General features: G+C 43.4%; 1 protein-coding gene across 3 annotated transcripts in view; it reads left to right on the plus strand.

Moving 5' to 3' along the window:
* Window positions 1-21,526: 21,526 nt before the first annotated feature.
* Window positions 21,527-23,189, plus strand: part of ppm1ba (protein phosphatase, Mg2+/Mn2+ dependent, 1Ba) — a 34,987-nt gene continuing 33,324 nt past the window's right edge. For 2 of the 3 annotated variants that reach the window (XM_010888772.5, XM_010888771.5), the window contains exon 1: window positions 21,527-21,934. The gene's annotated coding sequence lies outside the window, so the exon portion shown is untranslated. The remainder of the gene's footprint in view (window positions 21,935-23,189) is intronic. The other variant, XM_010888773.5, reaches the window with a different exon arrangement.

Consider the following 23,189-nt stretch of genomic DNA (forward strand, 5'->3'; position numbering starts at 1 on the left):
GTATAGGGATTTGCTCAGTAGCTCCCCCTTATCTAGTAGCCCCAGGCCCAGCCGTGAGCAGCCCCACTGTTGCTACTGTACATCTCTCTCCCTCCTGTCTCCCTCTGGCACATATTCATGTCTCAAGTACATTTTATTTACAGGCAATTTCTAAACCATGCACACTATCTCATCATCTTGTCAACCACTCTTTCACCCTGTGGATTCCTCTTTTTTTACAAGCTCTTTATGTCTTATGTCCCTCTGTCTCTATATCTGTCTCTCCTCCTTCTGCCTCTCTGTCTCATCTCCCTCTGTCTCTATATCTGTCTCTCCTCCTTCTGCCTCTCTGTCTCATCTCCCTCTGTCTCTATATCTGTCTCTCCTCCTTCTACCTCTCTGTCTCATCTCCCTCTGTCTCTATATCTGTCTCTCCTCCTTCTGCCTCTTTGTCTCATCTCCCTCTGTCTCTCTTTCTCATCTCCCTCTGTCTCTCTGTCTCATCTCCCTCTGTCTCTCTTTCTCATCTCCCTCAGTCTCTATCTCACTTCTCTCTGTCTCATCTGACTCAGTGTCTCTTCCCCATTTTCACTCTGTCTCATCTGACTCAGTGTCTCTTCCCCATTTTCACTCTGTCTTCCCCATCTTAATTTACTTCAGTTTAATCTCTTAAATGCAGAAGTAAATCTCGCAAGACTGACTTCAATAGGTCATTTATTGGTATAAATGAAAAGTTTGCCACTATTGCCCAAGCTAATATGTTCAGGCAGCTACAGTAAAAAATATATTAAACAGTAAAACAACTTAGAATGTACAAATTTACATGGAAACAAATCAGAAGTTGACCTTGTGTGCCTATGCATTTTGATTTGTTGGGTGGTCTAAGCTCAATGCATCTGGGCCATCTGCTCTGGGTTGCTGTGTTTGTATAACCAGAAGCCTAGTGTAGCTGCCCCCCAATTGAATGTGATGAATAGGGTTGGCCGCACTGAATTTGAACCCAGGTCACCCACATGAGATCATTTTATCACACATTAACATCATGCAAACGTTGAATATTTTGGTAGACGCTTTTAAGCATTTGGCCTACAGTAGATATAAAAAGTCTGCACACCCCTGTGAAAATGCCAGGTTTTTGTGATGTAAAAGAATGAGACGAAGATAAATCATGTAAGAACCTTTTCTACTTTTAATGTGACCTACATTGTGAACAATTCAATTGAAAAACAAACTAAAATATTTGAGGGGGAAAAATGAAAAATAAGAACCTTACAATAACCTGGTTGCATAAGTGTACACACCCTCTTATAACTGGGGATGTGGATGTGTTCAAAATTAACCAATCACATTCAAACTCATGTAAATAGAATTCACTACACACCTGCCATCATTTAAAGTGACTCTGATTAATCACAAATAAAGTTCAGCTGTTCTAGTAGGCTTTTCCTGACATTTTCTTAGTTGCATCTCAGAGCAAAAGCCATGGTCCGCAGAGAGCTTCCAAAGCATCAGAGGGATCTTATTGTTGAAAGATATCAGTCAGGAGAAGGGTACAAAATAATTTCCAAAGCATTAGATATACCATGGAACACCGTGAAGTCAGTCATCATCAAGTGGATAAAATATGGCACAACAGAGATTACCAAGAACTAGACGTCCCTCCAAAATTTATGAAAAGACAAGAAGAAAACTGGTCAAGGAGGATTCCAAGAGGCCTACAGCAATATTAAAGGAACTGCAGACATTTATGGCAAGTACTGGTTGTGTGCTACATGTGACAACAATCTCCAGTATTCTTCATATGACTGGGCTATGGGGTAGGGTGGCAAGATGGAAGCCTTTTCTTACAAAGAAAAACATCCAAGCCCGGCTGAGGTTTGCAAAAACAAACATCAAGTCCCCCAAAAGCATGTGGGAAAATGTGTTATGGTCTGATGAAACCAAGGTTGAACATTTTGGCCATAATTCCAAAAGGTATGTTTGGTGCAAAAACAACACTGCACATCACCCAAAGAACCCCATATCCACAGTGAAGCATGATGGTGGCAGCATCATGCTTTGGGTTTTTTTTTTTCAAAGCACACATCCAAATCCACAAAAGCATGGCTTCACCAGAAGAAGATTAATGTTTTGGAATGGCCCAGCTAGAGCCCAGACCCAAATCTAATTGAACAGCTGTGGGGTGATCTGAAGAGGGCTATGCACAGGAGATGTCCTCGTAATCTGACTGATTTGGAGCGCTTTTGCAAAGAAGAGTAGGTAAATATTGCCACGTCAAGATGTGCCATGCTAATAGACTCCTACCCAAAAAGACTGAGTGCTGTAATAAAATCAAAAGGGGCTTCAACAAAGTATTAGTTTAAGGATGTGAACACTTATGCAAACAGGTTATTGTGAGTTTTTCATTTTTAATTCCCCCCCCCCCTCAAAGATTTCAGTTTGTTTTTCAATTTCATTGTTCATGTTATAGGTCACATTAAAGGTGGAAAAAGTTCTGATATGATTTATCTCTGTCTCATTCTTTTACATCACAAGAACCTGGCATGTTAACAGAGGTGTGTAGACTTTTCATATGCACTCTATGTTAAACTGACAGTGACGGGAGTCGTACGTGGGACCTGTTGACTTGTAGTCTGCATTGCTAACCATTACGCTATTTAACAAGGGTCGGTTGGTTGGTTGGTCGGTCAGTGACATTCGCTCTTCTAGGCCAGCTCCGCTAATGCGGTCCTGCAAAAAGGCTTTGTAATGATAATATTCTGGATCACATAGTGATAGGAGAGTCAAAAATTTACTGGCTATTGTCTCAACATGGAGTGTTAAGGGGAAACTCCTGAGGTCTGCCCTATATAATTGGTTATAGGAATCTGTGAACACCAAAAATACTAAATTCCAGGTGTTATAGTAAGTCTTATCAGTAGGTCTAATCAGTTGACATTCATCATCTCCCTCTGTCTCCCTGTCTTATCTCCCTCTGTCTCATCTTTCTCTGTCCCTCTGTCTCATCTCATTCTGTCTCTCTTTTTCATCTCCCTCTGTCTGTCTCACCTCTCTCTGTCTCCCTGTCTCATCTTTCTTTGTCTCTCGTCTCCATCTGTCTTTCTGTCTCATATCTCCCTGTCTGCCTGTCTCATCTCCCTCTGTCTCCCTGTCTCACCTTCCTCTGTCTCCCTGTCTCACCTCCCTCTGTCTCATCTCCCTCTGTCTCCCTGTCTCATTTCCCCTCTGTCCCCCTCGTCTCCATCTGTCTTTCTGTCTCATCTCCCCATCAGCCTGTCTCTGTCTCATCTCCCCCATCTGCCTGTCTAATCTCCTTCTGTCTTCCTGTCTCATCCCCCTCTGTCTTTCCCTCACCTTCTTCTCTCTCCCTGTCCAATCTCCCCCTGTCTCTCTGTATCATCTCCACTGCTCTCTCTCTTTCTCTCTCGCTCGTCTCCCTCTGTGCATTCCAATGCGGGGAGTGAATCACACATCTCTCCGTTTGTGGAGCGGAGGAGGAGATGACCATCCTCCACTGATCACAGTGACATTTAACCCCATGCAAGGATCATTAGCGCCATCATTATATCAATATTAGCACAGGGAAGCAGTTCACGCTCCAACACCTAGCGTCCTCTCTCCGCGTTGCCTCCACTCTGTCAATGTCTCCAATCATCAACATCCCCAGAGGGACCGCACACTTCTCTGGCAGAGCACGATAGATGGATGTCTGGCAGAGGGGGGTGTGTGTGTGGGTAGATAGTCATTCGCCCACACCTCTGTCCTATAACCGTGCCAGCTATGTGCTATCTTGGAGATGGCGTGACAGATAGCCAGGGATCCCTCTCCTTATTGACTCTGCAGAATGTTCGGTTGGAGGAAGAGTGGGCGGAGGGATGGGGTGGTGTACCCATTCAGATGATGCCTCAGAACCCAGGGCCTGGCTATAATCACCTGAGGATTAAGTCTGCCTCCCTGGTCAGCAGATCTCTCACCCACCACTATATCCATCTCACTGCTGATATCCTATGAGTCAGTCCAGCATGAAGAACTTCCCGCACACACAAACAAACACACACACACACACACACAAACACACACCTCTACACGCTATCTCTTCTTAGAATCTGTCCGTATGTGCGGATGCTGCATTGGCTGTTACACTAATGGAGAAGAAGTGAGTCGTATAGTCCGACACAAATAGTCAGTGCTCTCATTTCTTTAATACACAAGTGACATAAGACCTTATCCACAGTGGTCAGGGAAAACAGTCTATTTACTATAAAGACTATGTGAGAGGCTGCACAATAGAAAATCCTGGAGGGCTATTGCCGACAGATGGATGCATTAATATTCTGGAGATCTGGTGTGTGCGTACCCACACACATACACACACAGTGTTTCTCTCACAATATGTTAGCAGTAGCTGGAAAAGGTTGTGTAGAAGCGGGTGTGACAGAACCGGAGCCCTGGCTGTGCTCTTGACACAGGAGGCACGGGGCACATCCAGACATGTTCGGGAAAGGAATTGGGAGGTGTGATATTTGGGTATTGCCCCAAGCTCAGCAGGTAAGAGTCGAGTGCGGGTGTGTGTGTGTGCCTGCCTCAGGTGCTCTGACAACATGTTCATGCCTCTTTCGTATGTATGACAGCCGTAGTGGGACCAATAGGCCAATGTCACATCACTATGAAGAGATCCTTTACTACAAAATCCTATACAAGACAAACAAGCTTGTGGCACTATTCAGAACAGAAATAACAATCAATAGAGAAAAAGAAATACACCAAAAATTTTATAATACAATAATGTGAGATATTATTGAGGTTGGCTCATAAACTTTACTGTTTACTGAGTGAATCAGTATGAAATAAGTCCACTCTAAGCTTTATGGTGAGTATTTTAATGTTCAAAGTCACCAGGCGAACTGATAATTCTCCATTATTGATAGCGTACTAGTTGTGTATAATATATCCCTTGAGTGTGTAGCCTCGCATACAAGATGTGAGTGTGGATATGTCCTTGCTGGGTTTGTGCATTATATATGTTACTTAGTAGGTCACTTCAAGCAGTAAGTGCTGATTCTAGATTATAGTGAAATAATACATTTGAAACCCTCAGTGCATGTCAATATTGATGTGGTCACCTTCCATTATATTTCAGCTATGTTTATGGATAGCCTGAGACATCAAGGAAAACATACACTACCCCGTTTGGATTTCAATCACAATTATGAATTATTTCTCGAAATTCTCAAACCTATCCTCATAAATAAATACTGCTGAATTGCTACTCATCGTGATCACAAAAGATCTACGCAAAACCAGCTGGTTTCACTACATCATTGCTATGGACGATGTATGACTAAAAAAACAGTATTTTATGTCACAATTTAAATAGATTAAAAAATGTCAAATATCTGCAGTTTATATTTCTGTCTTAATGATGGCTGTCATTTAAACCTATGCAGCTCCTCCAATGTTCATAAAACATATCACAAACTACACATTTATTTGAAAGAAGTACAACAAATACAGATTTACTCTGCACTTTTCTTTTCATCCATATGATGCCACTCAGCTTTTACTGATCTTTACCATTATTTGCATATCACATATGAGATCACATATGACTATGGTATGGTCATGTCATCATCTTCCGCTTATCCGGGGCCGGGTCGTATGGTATTTTTTAAAATAAATATAAAACTCTTTTAGCAAGAGTTTTATATTTATTTCAGCAAGAGTTTTATATTTATTTATTTATTCAAAATATTTCACCACATACCTGTCCAATAAAGTAAGAAATGCCTAAAAATACATATTTTACAAAAATGAATGTGTAACTAATATTAACTGTTTACTTGCATAAAAACAGATATGCTTTATTACTTAGCCAGCATGATGAAAAAGAGGCTGCACACCACAATGGTTTGCTACTAGCGTTGGCACGTGGTGGATACGTGTCCTTCTCTCACTGTACTCTTGTAACTCTTTGCGGTAGGTCAGGTGCCTGCAAACTTAGTCGTGGTTGTTGGCTGGGAAATGTGTACCCCTCTAGTGCATTTTCAAACAATATGTAGCTGAATACATCCAAGTACTTCCTGTTTTGTCCTCTACAGTCATAAGCACAGGAAGTGCAGCCACAAGCTGCAGCACTGTACATATCACCACTTAAAAGCTGGTTGTTCTAATAGACTCAGACCTCACATTTAACAGTCAAATCAAAGCGGTCACCAAAACAGCATTTTATCATCTTAAAAATATAGCCAGAATCAAAGGCTTCGTGTCCCAAAAAGACCAAGACAAGCTCATCCATGCTTTTATCTCTAGTTGGGTTGACTACTGTGATGGTCTTTTAACTGGACTCCCCAAAAATACTGTAAAACAACTGCAGCTCATTCAGAATGCTGCTGCTAGAATGTTAACCAGGACCAAGAGAACAGAGCAAATCACTCCAGTTTAAAAATATTTGCATTGGCTTCCAGTCAGTTACAGAACAGATTTTAAAGTGGTGCTTTTAGTTCATAAATCTCTGAATGGTTTAGGACCCGAATACATTTCTGATATGTTTGAAGAATATAAACCAAGCAGGGCTCTTAGATCCATGAACACAGATCAGCTAGTAGAGCCCACAGTCCAAACTAAACATGGAGAAGCTGCGTTTAGCAGTTATGCTGTACACAAATGGAATAAACTACCAGAAGATCTTAGACGTGCCCCAAACGTATACATTTTAAATCCAGGTTAAAAACACTTCTCTTTTCACATGTCTATGACTGAGCACTTAAACTTAACCACACTGTTTAGCCTTACAGCTTTTATAGCGTCCTATATTTTTATCCCATTTTTATTCATTTTATATTTTCCTATTCAATTTTTTATTATTAAGAGGTTGTTTTGATGTTTTCATTTGAGTATTTGTTTTTATGCTATTGTCTTTTTTTATATATTTTCTTTTTCTTTGTTAAGCATATTTTATTAATTCTATATATGAATTGTGCTATATAAATAAACTTGCTTGCTTGCTTACTGCATGAGTTGTGATATCTTCCTCGCCCATTTTGAATGAGCCTGAATTTTTTTACAAAGAGAAAATAATGTGAATTTATCAATCAATGAAATGTCTTTACAACAGTAACTGTTTTAAAAATCACCTTACATTTTTTGTTTTGGATTCACTTTCAACACATCTCCAAACTGTTAATGGTTAACTAAACAGCTACAATATATTGCCCCCAGACATCTGTAAATATGTACATCAGCTTTAAACTAACATTTATTCTCTTATATTCTCACCTCCATCCATTATATACAGTGTTATTTCAACTTTGCATAGATTTTGTGTATTCTGTTTCTAAAAGTTGTAACATTTTGTGTGAGTGAGTGTAAATGTGCTTAGCAGCGTACAGGTGATTCAGATTATTTCGATATTATAACTATGTCAAGAAGTGAAAATCTCTGACTGGTTACTACCGGCAACACTCCTGAACACTCTTCTACTTGAGTAGAGCATATGATACATTTTCACTACTCACTTTCTGTAGTAATTCGATCACAGTTGTCAATACAGCCCGTCTTTCACTGTATCGAGAAATAAATGAATAAATTGCTGCCTTCACTCTGTAACGTTATGGAGAAAAGTAGCGAGATCCACTGACAGAATCAATACTGTAATGCAGGGGTGTCCAAACAATTCCACTGAGGGCCGAGTGTCTGCAGGTTTTTGCTCTCAACTTGTCAACTTGATTGACTAATTAGGTCACTAATTGATATGTTTCTACCCTCACCTGGTTGTTTAGGTGTGAACTGGGAACCAATTTAAGGGAAAAACCAAAAACCTGCAGACACATGGCCCTCTGTGCAACTGTTTGGACACCCCTACTGTAATGTCTTTTAGAATACATTGACTAGGCTGTGCTGCTTTGTATATAAATGTACATACTCCTCTCCTCCACACACACACAAATGCACATAAAATATATACATTCCAACCTCCTGCCTTTCACACCTTATATTATCATAATATTGTATTGGTGTTGATTTGTAGTAAGTCAATAGAGGGAGCAGTGGAATGGAGTGAAGGAGTGAGAGAGAAGGGGGGGAGAGAGGGGGGGAGTGAAGGAGTGAGAGAGAGGGGGGGAGTGAAAGAGTGAGAGAGAGGGGGGGAGTGAAGGGGGTGAGAGAGGGGGGGTGAGAGAGAGGGAGGGAGTGAAGGGGGTGAGAGAGAGGGAGGGAGTGAAGGGGGTGAGAGAGAGGGGGGGTGTGAAGGGGGTAAGAGAGAGGGGGGGAGTGAAGGGGGTGAGAGAGAGGGAGGGAGTGAAGGGGGTGAGAGAGAGGGGGGGAGTGAAGTGGTGAGAGAGAGTGTAGGGGGGCCATAGAGAGATGAATGTTCAGCCAAGCACAGGCAACAGGGTGTCTGACATGCGTGCGAAAAAGCCTGTTGAGTTTGCACACACACACACACACACACACACACATAGGCCTTTACAGCCCTCCTCTGGCTAGGCCTGAAAATACTAACATTTTTGCATACACACACACCCTCATCTGCATAGTTAACCATACACCCACCCTCGTCCTCATCTGCATAGTTAACCATACACCCACACTCATCCTCATCAGCATGCCCAATCCCGGTGTCTGCCTTTTTAGTGTACGGTGGCATTCATTTTGACACTGACTGTACAGTTGGCTCTTCAGGCTCTGCCGACACCCATTTGGTCTGTTGCCGGCTGACTGCCGGGCTGTTCCTCAGCTCACTGCAATCTGCTACGGCCAAGTTTTGTCCGCTGAAAACCTACGCGCATCTCACAGGGCTCTGTTTCTCAGGCGACAAGATGACCTTCATCAGACAGTATCCTCACCTCCCCATCTCCCACTCTTTTTTCGACCTCTTCTTTCCTTTAACAGGCCTCTTTCCCCCTCTGTCTGTCTCTCTCTATCTCAAACACAATTTCTCAAAGGCTCCACACGTCTCTTTACACCTTTGAACCCGCAGCCCTGAGCTAAATGGCATTTGGAAAACTGTCCCTTTATGTTTTCTTTCCAATTCCACTTTTTTTGGCCTTTGCGTCTCTCCTTTTTTCCCCTCGATATCTTGAAAACACTTTGGGAAGGTGAGGGCCACCACCTGAAATGACCTTTTCCCCGCTCCCACCACAGCCAATAGTAACACGGCTTCTGTCCTGAGCCATTAGAAAACATGCCCTTTAGAGCTCCCAATCGGATTGCCTTTTATGGGAATCCATCTCTATTGTTTTTTAAACTGGTAATGTGTAGAAATGCGTGTATTTAATAATTCTTTTTAATTAGAATCACAGGTGCATCTAAGTATGGAAAAAAGCCCTATCTGGAGCATCCCCTTGGTAAATGAATGATATTGTTTGGTCTTTATTCTGCATCCATTATCAACCCAAACGACCTCTGACCTCCCAGACTCTGCTCCAGTAGGCATATGGATGGAGTAATAGGAATAAAGAAACATGTAAATTAACACAAAATTAGCTGTAGCCAAGGAACAACCAAGCAAACATTATGTTCCGAGTTGTCACCCGAGCGAGAAGTAAATAAAAAAAGTAAATGAGGGTGCCTGTGCCCTAATTCTGTAACCCTCTCTCCCACTCTGTAGTCAAGGGGGCAGGATCTGGCTGAGGCCTCTCTCTTCCCACTAATTTTCTCTTTTATTTTCTCTCTTTCTCTTACTTTACCTCTCAGTCATTCTCTCCCTCCCTGTATCTCTGTAGTTGGACTGTGAAGTCCTCTCTGTGATTTGTGGCGAGCGGTGTGTAATGTCAGCTGTGTCGTCTCGTATTACTGCAGTGCGCGGTGAGGAGACGCCGCGTGCCATCGCGCTCCGCTGAAGATGCCCCTTACAGAATCAGTCCCCCCGCTCTCTGGCACTTATCAGTTAGAGTCTGCGTTCCCGGGGGGAGGGAGATTACTGTCACGCTGCTTCTGCATTCTGCTGCGCTGTGAAAACAGGGCCCTGGGGCGTTTAACAGCAGGCTGCGGGGGGGGGGATGTGTTTTCAGGAGCTCAACGAGAGGTAGCGCTCTGTTTTGGCGGGCTGAGGAGGTGCAGACGACACCCATTGTTCTGCGATCAGGCTTTTACACACCACATCTACTGTACAGCATCTACGTCTCCTTTTATTAACAAATTGGCCTCATTGTCACTTCTTCTAGTATCTTCTGTATCATGAATGTAGAAGCCCCCTGTCTCACTCTCACTCTGTTGCTTACTTTACGCAGTGTCCATCCCCCTTATTGTCTCTCTGCTGATATCTCTACACAATGACCTTCCCCACTCAATGTATCTCAGCTGATATCTCTTTACACAATGACTTTCCCCACTCAATGTATCTCAGCTGATATCTCTTTACACAATGACTTTCCCCACTCAATGTATCTCAGCTGATATCTCTTTACACAATGACCTTCGCCACTCAATGTATCTCAGCTGATATCTCTTTACACAATGACCTTCCCCACTCAATGTATCTCAGCTGATAACTATTTACATAATGACCTTGCCCACTCAATGTATCTCAGCTGATATCTTTAAAAAAATTAATCCATCCCACTCAATAACTCTCAGTCCGTATGTCAAAATCTGTTAAATAGTTCTCCTGCCCTTGTTTCTCAAACCCCCCCCAACCCCCCCGCTGTTCATTGACTGAATCTCATTATCTAGTGAACCCTGGCTCTACTCATCTGGTCTGTTAGTGTACTGCATCCCATCCCATCCCTCCCCTCTTCACTCCCTCTCAACCCCTCTTGATGGACGTCTCAAACATAATCAAACACGTCTCAAACCAAACCCCTCCCCCCCACCCGTCCGGTCGTCCTCATCCTTCTCTAGGCCGAATTACATGTGACCCCGCCCCACATCAGACCTGTCCAAAATGGCCGACCGCCATCCCAGCCTCTCCACCTGCCCTGTGGTGCCTTGTCCAACCTTGTATCTGTCTACCCTGTAGCTTTTTCTGTCCCCAGCTCCATCCATCCACCTATCCATCTATCGGCCCACCCACGGGGCCGTTGGCCAGCCGGACGTGTGAGGCCTCTGACAGGACGGCTGTCACTCAAGGTGTGTGGCGGGGGGTGTGAAGGGAGCCGTCACGCTCTTTCAGGATCATATGCTGTGTGTCAGTAGCATCGCAAGCGGACGGACACCCCGCTCGCATGGCCCCTACGGCGCTGTGTCCCCAATGCTCACACACACACACACACACTCTGACACATTTACACCCCTGCATACACCTAGAAAAACTCTGCCACCCCAGTCACTCCCCCCCACACCCTGGTGGAACGGGCTCTGTACATCCATGTGAATGATAGGACAGTGCTACACTCCATTACAGTGAGGTCCCCCTCTGGAGACGTCAATGTCCCCAGTCTCAGAGGACTCGGTACAGAAGGTCACCGCTGGATAACGGATTCACAGTCCAGCGATCATGGCATCGATTCCCATCCCTCATCAACACACCCCCACCTCTCCTGCCCCCCCCCCCCCCCCCCCCCCGTAAAACCAGCCAAACTAAGAATCCCATGGGCACTGTGTGTGTAACAACTGTGTCTCCGAATCATAGATACTGGAGAGCAGAGAGGGTGTTTAGGGTTCTGGTGTGTGCCCACCCTGTGTGTGAGTGTATGTGTCCGTGTGTCCGTGTGTGTGTGTGTTTGTGTGTATGTCTGTTTACAGGGGGTAGGTTTAGTCCAAGGAGACCGTGAAGATGAGCCAGCTGTCCTTTCCGGTTAGGCTGGGCTGAGAGGCGGACAGGCCAGAGGACAAAACCAAGGTAAGGATGAATAAGTGAAGAAGCAGCAGCCTTGGCTCATGATAAATGTAGAAGGGCTAACAGATCATGCTGCTGCCCAGGTTGGTGAGCCTGTCTCTGGGTGAGTATTAGAGAGTCTGGGGCGGGTTGCGGTCGGCGGTGGCTGGGGCCTGCTCTAGTGGTGTGTGTGCTAATTGGGAGCTCAGCGGGACGGGGAGCAGTTCTGTCGTAATGCAGCACAGAGTGCTCCAGCCTCCGCCCTCCTCGCTGGGCCAGCACCCCAGAGAGGGCCCTCAAACCTGCCTGTCAGCTGCTGTTAGATCACAGCCATGGTCCTCTACCGCCGCTGTGGCTGACACACACACACAAACACACACACACACACACACACACACACAAACACACTCATACACATCCATACTAAGGCATGGAAAACTCCATCACATTTGCATAGACCCCGAAACACCTGAACACTCACTTTACACAATGTTTTTCTGTGCATGTTGTTGGTCAGCACACTCCTCCCTCTAAAGGGGATTCAGCTTCTGCCAAAACCCCTTCAGAATCTCCCTCAAAACCCCCTTAAGTACCTCCCACTGAAACCCCCTCAGAACCTCCAAGAACCCCTCCCTCAAAACAACAAGTGTGCAGCGGTAACACTGATTGCCCTCAAAACCAAAGACGCGACATGCGAAAACACAGCAATTACAGAGAGCGGATCATTGCATTGGAGCCACTTTTTCAAAGTGGGGGGTTTCAGTGGCTCTTATCCACCTCTGTTTCGCTTTATCACCTTTTTGGGAATGATGTGGAAAGTGAGGAGCTGGATGTTGTGTTAGTGAGTGCTAGTGGCACAGCGGGTGAAACATGCTCTGCTGCCTTGCCTGTTTTGTCCTTGTGCATATTTAAATGACACCATCAATAATGGACAGGCCCTATCAGTGGCAGTGCAAGCATAAAGCAGAATGGCTAGGGTTTATCTCAGAACCCGCTCAATGTGGGTATAAGACTGCGGTCTTCCTCACTGGTTAACAAACGTCTGTGAGCCAAGCCGACCATGGACCCTTAGTGGTACTCACTCCCCAATCAGGTTATATGGGATCTGTGATGCATGAAAAGAAGTCAACACTTTGCAATTTTTATGCAATCATGGAGAATGTACAAAGAGACCATGTATGCATTTGTAATTCCATCTCTATCCAAATATTCAAAAATGCACTGCAAATAGTGCTGAAAAGGCAGTTGGTTATAAAAGGGCCATCATAGGGGATTGAAGGCTGAGAAGTGCCTTGTCCATGAAACCACTTTTTGTTAAACCTAGAATGGCATGACTCATTGAAGGATGATAATGATTCTACATGTAGATTCTACAGACATGAAAAGGCATAGCACGTACAGTCCAAAATGTGAGCTTAATGTTTTTCATGTTTTCAAAAGCTCTATTTTTGTCTCATCAGACCACATGACCTTCTCCCATTCCTCCTCTGGATCATCCAGATGGTCATTGGCAAACTTCAGACGGGCCTGGACATGCGCTGGCTTGGGCAGGGGGACCTAGCATGCGCTGCAGGATTTTAATCCATGATGGCGTTGTGTGTTACTAATGGTTTTCTTTGAGACTGTGGTCCCAGCTCTCTTCAGGTCATTGACCAGGTCATGCCGTGTAGTTCTGGGTTGATCCCTCACCTTCCTCATAATCATTGATGCCCCACGAGGTGAGATCTTGCATGGAGCCCTAGACCGAGGGAGATTGACCGTCATCTTGAACGTCTTCCATTTTCTAATAATTGCGTCAACAGTTGTTGCCGTCTCACCAAGCTGCTTGCCTATTGTCCTGTAGCCCATCCTAGCCTTGTGCAGGTTTACAGTTTTATCCCTGATGTCCTTACACAGCTCTATGGTCTTGACCATTGTGGAGAATTTGGAGTCTGTTTGGTGTCTTTAATACAGGTAACAAGTTCAAACAGGTGCAGTTAATACAGGTAATGAGTGGAGAACAGGAGGGCTTCTTAAAGAAAAACTAACAGGTCTGTGAGAGCCGGAATTCTTACTGGTTGGTAGGTGATCAAATACTTATGTCATGCAATAAAATGCTAATTAATAATAATAAAATCATACAATGTGATTTTTGGGATTTTTGTTTTAGATTCCGTCTCTCACAGTTGAAGTGTACCTATGATAAAAATTACAGACCTCTACATGCTTTGTAAGTAGGGAAACCTGCAAAATCGGCAGTTTATCAAATTCTTGTTCTCCCCACTGTATACACTCACCTAAAGGATTATTAGGAACACCATACTAATACTGTGTTTGACCCCCTTTCGCCTTCAGAACTGCCTTAATTCTACGTGGCATTGATTCAACAAGGTGTTGGCCCATATTGATAGAATAGCATCTTGCAGTTGATGGAGATTTGTGGGATGCACATCCAGGGCACAAAGCTCCCGTTCCACCACATCCCAAAGATGCTCTATTGGGTTGAGATCTGGTGACTGTGGGGGCCATTTCAGTACAGTGAACTCATTGTCATGTTCAAGAAACCAATTTGAAATGATTAGAGCTTTGTGACATGGTGCATTATCCTGCTGGAAGTAGGTACATGGTGGTCATAAAGGGATGGACATGGTCAGAAACAATGCTCAGGTAGGCAGTGGAATTTAAACGATGCCCAATTGGCACTAAGGGGCCTAAAGTGTGCCAAGAAAACATCCCCCACACCATTACACCACCAGCCTGCACAGTGGTAACAAGGCATGATGGATCCATGTTCTCATTCTGTTTACGCCAAATTCTCACTCTACCATCTGAATGTCTCAACAGAAATCGAGACTCATCAGACCAGGCAACATTCTTCCAGTCTTCAACTGTCCAATTTTGGTGAGCTTGTGCAAATTGTAGCCAGTTTTTCCTTTTTGTAGTGGAGATGAGTGGTACCCGGTGGGGTCTTCTGCAGTTGTAGCCCATCCACCTCAAGGTTATGCGTGTTGTGGCTTCACAAATGCTTTGCTGCATACCTTGGTTGTAACAAGTGGTTATTTCAGTCAAAGTTGCTCTTCTATCAGCTTGAATCAGTCGGCCCATTCTCCTCTGACCTCCAGCATCAACAAGCCATTTTCGCCCACAGGACTGCCGCATACTCGATGTTTTTCCCTTTTCACACCATTCTTTGTAAACCCTAGAAATGGTTGTGCGTGAAAATCCCAGTAACTGAGCAGATTGTGAAATACTCAGACCGGCCCGCCTGGCACCAACAACCATGCCACGCTCAAAATTGCTTAAATCACCTTTCTTTCCCATTCTGACATTCAGTTTGGAGTTCAGGAGATTGTCTGGACCAGGACAACACCCCTGAATGCATTGAAGCAACTGCCATGTGATTGGTTGATTAGATAATTGCATTAATGAGAAATTGAACAGGTGTTCCTAATAATCCTTTAGGTGAGTGTATTGCTGTTGTTTATTTTTAAATCATCACTGTATCACACATGACTGGAAGTGTACATTTTATGATAATAACTCAAAATGTAATCATTTTAAAATGTATTTACCTAAGCCTATTTTGGCTCCTGAAATACCTAGAATGATTATGTGGGCTTTAGAGAACATAAATGTACATACACAGCCCTAAATACATGATAGGATAATGTAGAACAACCCCCCCCCCATACCCAGATAAACACTAATTGGTCAATTAGAATCAGTCATCAAAATGTTCTCTGTGTAATTCTGACCTCCAGTTGTGTCAGAACAATGCTTTTTTTGGTCTGCACTGGCCCTTTAACATCCCTTGGATACTATCCTTTATCACCCTTCTGCTACCCATTCCACCCAAGGGTCAATGTTACTGTTGCTGCTCATTGCTAGAAGGTGGAACAGAGAAGACAGGTAGCACCAGTAGCTATTTCCTGGAGACATGTTGGTCTTTGCCACCCCATTACCCCATGGTCCTCCCTGGATCTTGACTATCCTCTCTCATCCCCCACTCCGTCTCCAGCAACTCAAATGAACTCTCCTCGGTTCTCCGTCCCTGATGCAGGGGACAAATCCGCTGTGTTTTCCTGTCTAGATCAATACTCTGTGAAATGTCACATAGAGACGAGGGTGCTTAGGGAAAAAGGCAGCCCTTGCTTTGTTAAATGATTTCTTCCGGCTGAACTGTTCTCAGTCTGAGAAACCCAGAGCGGTAGAGGTCACAGTGGTGGAGACCCTGAGTTCCTCAGATCTCCTTGGCATGTTAGTCCTGCTCGTCACTTCACCTTCCCGTCCTTCCTGTCCTGCTCATTTCCTTTTATCAACACATGTATCATCGTCTCAGAACGCCCTCAGACTAGGTGACCGTTACTGTCCTGGCGTACATGGCAGTACTGCACTGTGCCACTAGGTGGCGCTGTCATGTCGTATATAGGTCCGACACTAAAACCTTCTGCTGCGGAAGGTCAGAGTCAGACCAAGGTTCACGCTCACAGACACACGTCACACACGTTTTAGAGAAGTGGGTCAGGTAAGATTGAATGTGCGCAGATACACCCTCCCATTGGTGTTCTCTCCGTGGAACGGTGATGATCTGTACCCTTCTTTTGAATGACACAGAGAGCATGCAATATATGGTCTATACTGGGCATTTAGGTTTCTCAGCCAAGGGTGGTAAGAAGTGGGAAATGGATGAAAAGAATGGGTGTCAATACTGTATGTACTAACCACTACAGATGATCAGAGAATACTGCAGTGTAGTATTCTTCTGTATAGTACAGACTAATGTGTTATTTTAAATGCACATTTAGAACTGCCACTGTACTTATATTTTTCAATTGTTACATACACTCCTACCTCAGGAACCTCATTGCTGCAATTTCTGCATTTCAGTTGCACATGCTACCCCACTTCTTTAATTTGCCTCAATTACAAATTCAGAATGCCATTGAGAATTGCCACAGCTATTTATCTCACTTGTACATACATTATACTAAATACCTCTAAATTGTCTGTAAATTTGTAAATTTTCCAATGCACATTTAGAATTGCCATATGTAATGCATTTGCATTAATTGCACACCTATACATTCCATTTGTATGTACATATACATTTTTTGCCTTCAATTTGCACTTCTGGTTAGACACAAATTGGATTTTGTTGTACTGTACTTGCAATGTTCAATGACAATAAAGTTGAATCAGATTGCAAACAGACATCAGAACATAATCTTCATCACATCATGACATCATGATAACTTGTAAAGTTCTGTTGTGATTTGGATAACTGTGGTACTTCCAGGAAAAACAGGCCATATTATGGTTATGTATCCTATCAACACTTCCAGCTTAAAAATAATTAGGTAAAGACAGTTTACCAACTTTTTCTCTAAAAATGCATTGAAGGTATAGTTCGCATTCCTGTAAAAATATGGATATTTTCATATCTATAACATGTTTTATTTCACTACACCACAGTTAATAAGTGTTCTATTACATTATATCTGTTTGCAAAGTGGGCAGAGAGTGTAGGTAACCAAAGACAGCCAACATATGGTACATATCCTCATGACATCTGTACCTATAGAGAAATGCATTCACATGTTATGAGAACATAATATTTAGAGGAGTGGGTATGTGAAAACATATGTCTGTGGATGTGACATACATACATGGTTTGTCGTGGGGAGCGCCTCCTTTGATTAATCCTTTCGCATCGGGCAGCTGTGCTTGTTCATATTCCCCCCCCCACGGCACTTATCCAGGCCTGCTGAATACGGTTCAAAAAGGTCCAGAAAAATCCTGGGTCTGACACAGAGAGAGGTCCACTGGCGTTTAACAAACAGCTGTTTAATGAGTATAATCCCATTATAGAGAGTGAACAGCTTGCCCTGAACACCCCCCACCCCCATCCACCAACAAAACATGCACACAAATTCAAAACAGTAAAACGTGCTTATGTGCACACACACACACGCGCGCGCACACACACACACACACAAGTAAACATTGTAAAACTCAGAAAGCATACAGCACATCCACACGTAATATTCTTTCTCCCAGTATGAATCCAACAGATTTATTGTTATCAACCTTTTGGTGACATTGAACAGCCACCCAGTATGCTTTTACCCCAGTCCGAAAATGTCACCCTTTATGTTGTTGGACATTTCAAAATGTCCTTCCTAAGAAAACAAAAGCCTTTCTTGTTCATTGCCTCTGGGATGGGCATTGGCAGTGTTTTGACTGAAGAGGGTTATTGTGATAGTGCTGACATCCTGGTTCTTAAACAGGGAGAGGATGTTCCGGGGGGCGCGTCTGACAGGCCTCCACTGTCCAGTACCCTGACAGAGAGACAAAGGGAGAAGCTGTGCATTGGTCCAGAGAGGGGCTCTGCACTCCCACCCTATCCGGTCCTGGGTCTATGCTTCCCTGTTTGTTGGTCAATGTATAATATGACTGTTACTGGGGCTTGTTTCCTGTACTCTCTGCGTCTGTCTCGGTCTTAGCCAACCCCAGGATCCATCTTGTTACATGACAATGAGGAAGAGGATCAGAAAGAAACTAATCAGAATGCCTCTCTACCTAACGTGGTATATTGACCATATACCAAACCCCCTTGTGCCTTATTCATTACCTATACCATAGATAGGACACCAGATCACCGTATACCATGGTTTCTGGGTTGTTAAACAGTTTAATAGCAATTAAGCATCTCAGGGGATTGTGGTATATTGCCCATATACAATGGCTAAGTGTTGTGTCCAGACACTCCACGTGTGCCTAAGAACAGTTTGTGGTCAATTGACCGTATGCCACACCCTGTTATGTCTTGTATGGCTAAGTCATGTGGCAGAAGGGGAGGGACAGAGAATGTGTATTGAACCATTACTCTGTCATTGTGTTGGAAAGGTAGGCCTCAATGTAGAGTGCTTGTCTTTCTTGTCCGGTGCTCTCCACTCTCCTCCTTGTACAGCCATGTAGATGGACAGAGAACACCAGGGGGTCCATCAGCAACTGCCATTAAACAGACATTGCTATGGAGACCATGGAGTGTGAGCCCCTCATCGCCATGGAAACTGTGGAGTGTAGTCTCGAGATCTTTCCTTTTCACACAAATCCCTCGTCCTGTCCAGTGTGGTCCGAGCTCTGTAGCTCCGACTGGCTGTCCATTGTCGCGCATGCTGCTCATCGTCGCACATTCTTATTTCTAACAACTTCACAGGAAATTGCACAGCGAAAAAGTGAGCAGAGTGTTAACACAGACCAAGCTATGAGAAAGACGCTGGAATCTGCTCCTCGCAAGCCATGTGACATCAGTCATTGCTATATGTATAATATGGATATCTTGGGGGCTGCTATCATGCACACCTTCAGCTATGTTGAGTGAGCATGGTGGAATCCAGCTCTCACAGCGCCCATAGAGGAACAATCATGCTCTACAGCATTCTGCTCTTAACATTGAGCCCCAACCGATTCTCCAGCATGGTCGGCCAATCTTGTGGCCTGGGACCAGTGTAGGGCCATTCAGACCCCCTACCCTGCCTTTTCCTGTGTTTGTCGATTGCTTCATCAGCTCCTACACAGGAGCCTTAACTGATTGTTGTCGCCTGACCCATCCACGCCATTAGCCTGTGGAGTGGTGGGATCCTGGGATTCTCGGACTCCGGTCATGGGTTTTCAGACTGCTGGGGCCCCTGATAGGTCAGTGGGGGTTTAGGGGGCCCTTAGCAGTCCCTGTTCAGTGGACCGGGAGCAATGCTGCTTCTTTTCTCTGAGTCTACTCAGCTGTCAGATCCTTTCACAAAGTTCCCACAGTTTACCCTCTCTGGGTGTATGCAGCTTTCTTGAGTCTACAAGCTCTAGATTCACATAGTTAACACAATACATTTTGAAGATTCAAATATGGCTACAATGTTTTGCAAGTTCGTAGTCTACACGTTAGACATTTTAAGGGCCATAAACATTTTGAATCAGGAGTGCTTACCTGAGGGAGTTGCCCAGTTAGTGATGAAAAAAACTTGAGATTCACATCAGGAAAAAGCTCAGGGTAGTGTGGGGGACAAAATGTTTGCCTAGCGGGGAATATCATCAGATTTATTCCCCCCAAAGATATAACAGAAATATTTTTTCTGGTAAACTAGATAAGGAAGCAAATAAACAAATCTTTTATCAACTGTTCATTTATTATCCTAGTTATACCTCTGACTTGATTGTGCTTTACATACCTATATGTACTGTATGCTTTAGTCACAAGACACATGCCTCATTATTGTTCCTAGAATTTCATAACAACAGCTGGAGACAGGGCTTTCACCTATTTATCTACAATTTGTGGAATAAACCACAGCTGGACTCATTTTCAAAATTCAAGTCCTTAGTGAAGATCCATCCGCTTTAAGAGTGTAACTTAGTCCAGGGGTGTGAAGGTGAACAGAAAGGCAGATTAACCATCTTTACTGTGTCTTCCTGGCAGGCACCCCATTCTCCACTGGGAGACTCCAGCTCAAAAATGCATTACATCATGCAAGGCCAGGGGTATCTTTTTACAGGGCCACAGTGTCCTCCGACCCATCTCTTTCAGTACCCAGTATTTCTTATGCGATTGTCTATGTACTGGGGTGCTAGGGTCAGTCTGCTGTGTCTTGTGTAATTTTTCATGACTTTTTGGTATGTGACCTTTAGTTTTCTCACTCTCATTCAGGAGGACTTGAACTCAAGAACAATGTCTCAGGAGTGACTAGCCTGACAACTCCTCCCTATCCATGTCAGAAGTCCACCTGGTCGTGCTGCTGATTTAGATTCTACCCGACGACTCCTGCTGATCACTGCCCACAGCCCACCTGGCCTGTTGCTATTTCTGTCTCATATTCATGATACTTGCCTATGAAAAAACAAATTACATTTCAATATACTCTAAAGGGTCAGACATTTTATACCATCCATAACCATTGTAATACTTTTTTAACACATGGTTATGAAAAACAAAACAACTTTTACTTCATAGGTGTAAGAATGTTTGACCCATTGTAATTGGATTGTTTGATATCACATTTTTTCAAAAATATGTATGCTAAGAACAAATTATTATTTACCGCAAATACTTTGGGGCAATTAGGATACTTTCTTGCTCAGAACAACACGTTTTTTTCACCTTTAGGAATGTGTGGCTTTACTAACATAAGCTCCACCCAGCAGTGGTGTCAGACCAGGGGGAGAAGGGGTACTAAGTATATAGGGCCCTAATGTGTAGAGGGCCCTCAAACATTTTTGAATCTTGAATAATGAAGCAAGGGGCCCTCAGAGACCGCCTATGTACACCCCTGCCACCCAGCATAGCCAGAGGGGGACTGTCCAGCCCGAGGAGCCTGGTTCCTCTCTACGTTTCGTGCTAGGTTCCAGCCTTTATTTGCGGGTTTCTTAGCAAATGTGTTTCAACATATTTTTGCGTAGGGTTTTAGCTTGGGTATCTGTTTAGGAACTTTGTCTAATTGCTTTTGTAAACGTTTTTTTTTTTAATGTTTTATTTGACTTGGAATATGCGCACGCACAACACATATACATCAGGGATGTGATAAGCAAAATAACTAATAAAAATAAGTAATTAATGTGTAAAACTTTGATTGTTTTATAATATTGAATGCGGAATTACCATAATTCTGCTAGGTGACGCGCATACATCATACATCAATCTGTTTATACAATGTTTTGCCTCAGAGGGTATGTCACACTTATTTGACTGACAAATATAAATACCAATCTTAGCCTAAATTTGTAGTACGCTAGATTTTGACCAATGACTGGAAAGAGTATAGAGAATGTCACTCCCCTGAGCTAGACTCCCATTGAGGAGGGATCTTCTGCGCTTTGGTCCATCAATGAAGGAAAGAACGTCATCTGTTTCATACATTTAGTTAGCTGCCAAATACGTTGTTTTTTTTTCCACAATAAGTAGCTAGTATTTTTGTTTTTATCTAACAACACAGTTCTCACAGTACTATCTCTTTTGGGTGCCAAACATGCATAAAAAAGACCACAGTCAGTGCCGAGAAATGTTGAAAGGGGAATTCGTGTAAAACGCTAGCCTAGCTATCTTGTTCAGCTAGCTAGCTTAAATTCTGGTCAACTAGCTAGTTCCAGAAAAATCCAAACACAAATAGCCAAGTATAGAAACCTTCCATTGCATCCAGAAGAGGGGCTATTTTAAGCACACACTTCTCCGAAAACGTAAGTAGACACTATTTCAGGTGGTTTGGCATTACCAAACTTGCTAGCTAGCATGATAGCTAAATAGCTAACGTTTGCTAAGTTAACCAGGTACGCTAAGTAACGTTACTGTAGTAACGTTTGTCACGTTGCAAATCACATTCAAGCGTGACTTTGACTGTAATTATTGTTAGCTCTGGCTAGCTACCATATCTAATTAACGTATGTAGCGAATCCCATAAATGTGAATTTAATTCGACCTTTGATTGTAGCATACAGGTTTTTGGCTCATGCTAGCTGGCGAGCTGTTGTTGACAGCATAGAAAATGTCCCCCCACTACTGTACGTGAGCTAACTAGTAAGCTCCTCAAAAGGAACCCACTGTGCCATCTATTTGAATTGATGTTGTCTACATTTAGTTAAGAAAAACTCGGACGGTTTATCGTGGAGTTTTTCGGCTTGTAGGCTAGTTGCCATCCTTGTTGAACATGTTTATTAAATAATTAAGTTAACATAGACTAGTTAACTCGTTGTATAATTGGGGTCATAACGTTAACTACTAGCTAACGTTACTGGGACGTAAACTATAACTTTCAATATAATGTGGTAGTGTGCACGACCATCACTCGACAAGCAACGAATTCGACTTGAACTTTAACCATTCTTAACCGAATCTGCAGGACTATGGTAGTTGAACTAGCAGTAACGTTACCCCTCCCCTGCCTCTATTTTTGAACCTCTATTATTTGGCCTCTGCTCTAGCAAGTTCTAACCACAGAAACCATCGCGATTTTATTGTGTAACCACCCCAGGATATACAGTGCCAGGGGAAAAAAGACACCTAACGTTAACCTGGGACCACAAACATTATGCGGACAGTCATTGTGGTATAATTGACTAACTTCTTGACTGTTTGCCAATAGTGTTGTAGCTTGTCTAAAAGATGTGGCCCCCAGGGACACTCTTGTTACTCATTTGGACGGTGTTGCAAAATTTTTGCTACAGCAATAATTTGTGGAAATTCTTTGGTTACCGGTGAATACACACCAGTTATGCAACACTACCTTTTGCAGGTGTGATTCATTGTTTCCAGTAGTCTACAGCTCAGCAGGGAAGCATTCTTTCTAAAAATAAATACAATAAAATCAAGTCTAGCTAAAAACAAAACAATACTACCTTATTGTGCCCCTTTGTAACTCCTCTCCCTGTCTGTTTTATTGCCTTTTACCATGTTATCTTTAATGGATCTACCTGCTCACATGGATTGTGGAAAATT

This window comes from Esox lucius, chromosome 5 (assembly GCF_011004845.1).
Source record: "Esox lucius isolate fEsoLuc1 chromosome 5, fEsoLuc1.pri, whole genome shotgun sequence".
In the NCBI taxonomy this organism is placed as follows: Eukaryota; Metazoa; Chordata; class Actinopteri; order Esociformes; family Esocidae; genus Esox; species Esox lucius.